The 1,260-nt window shown below is 38.1% G+C and overlaps 1 long non-coding RNA gene across 1 annotated transcript; it reads right to left on the bottom strand.

Moving 5' to 3' along the window:
• Window positions 361-1,084, bottom strand: LOC110269702. Its single transcript, XR_002358463.1, has 2 exons — window positions 994-1,084; window positions 361-852 (listed from the first exon to the last, which is right to left on the bottom strand). It is a non-coding gene; the product is annotated as an uncharacterized LOC110269702 (long non-coding RNA).

Raw genomic sequence — 1,260 nt, 5'->3', positions numbered from 1 at the left:
TTTAGGATTTGAAGTAAAAAAAAGCTTCTTAAAAAAGGATTCAGCTACCTCCCCTATACCTTCCGCATCAGTCCGATACAACCCGTTCTCGTCCTTCAGTTTCTCTAACCTGTTCTATCTATTCCGAGCATGAAACTTTGCATGGAAGAACTTTGTATTTTGGTCACCCCACCGTAACCATTCCACGCGGGACTTTTCTTTCCAATATCTCTCATCCTTCTCATAAGCATCTTGGAGATCATCTTCTAGATTTAAAATGAGGCGCTTATCTGCTACCTGACCTTTCTGTTTTTCAGCTTCCAATTTCTGATTAAACTCCACAATTAGCCTAGCCGAGTTATTATGATTGGTATGTTGCCATTCAACAAGTTTATTACGGCAGTTTTTCAATTTACTGAATAGAATGTACATTGGTGACCCTGAGAAATTTTGTTGCCAAGCTTCCTTGATAATGTTTTGGACCTCCTCCAACTCACACCACCTTTCTTGGAATCGGAAGCGTCGCTTCTGTTTTTGAACTTGCTGATCAGTCTGAATAATGATTGGACGGTGGTCAGAACCCATATCCTCTAAGTGTAGAGCCCTTGCATTAGGATACTCCGCCAACCATCTGTTAGAAACGAAGCATCTGCCTAGCCTCTCTCTTATTAGATTTTCCCCAAATTGTCTATTTGACCAAGTGAATTTGCGACCTTAATAGCCAATGTCTCTTAACCAGCCCGCATTAATGAAATCATTGGAACCTGTTACAGAACTTGCTGGTTTGTGCCTGCCTCCTTCTTTCTCATGCTGAGCCAAAATTGCATTGAAGTCTCCAATCAACAGATAATGTTCCCCAATGCCTTCAAGTCGCTGAAGAATTTTCAAATATTAGGCATTACGTTGCTGCTCTTCGCTGTGAAGGTGGACAGTAATAACTACCCACAATATGTTCCTCCCTTTATCTAGCCAATGAAAATGAATAAAGTAGCTTCCTGCATCAATAATTGTTACCTGAGCGTCAAAAGTCCATGCCAAGACTAATCCACCCGCCATACCTTGCGATTCCACGCAAAAATTTTCTTCAAATCCAAATCTTTTACACTGCCTCCTAACAAACAAAGAAGTAATTTTTGTCTCACATAAGCGAAGAGGTATTATAATATGAATTATTGATCTCACTAAAAAAGACAAAATAAATAAAAAACTAACTATAACTAATAGTAGAGTCATAAATAATAAAAATTTATAATTCAAAATAGTATTAAAAAAAAGAATACT

Source organism: Arachis ipaensis, chromosome B03 (genome assembly GCF_000816755.2).
Source record: "Arachis ipaensis cultivar K30076 chromosome B03, Araip1.1, whole genome shotgun sequence".
NCBI classification, from domain to species: Eukaryota; Viridiplantae; Streptophyta; class Magnoliopsida; order Fabales; family Fabaceae; genus Arachis; species Arachis ipaensis.
This window is presented reverse-complemented; position numbering and strand designations above follow the sequence as displayed.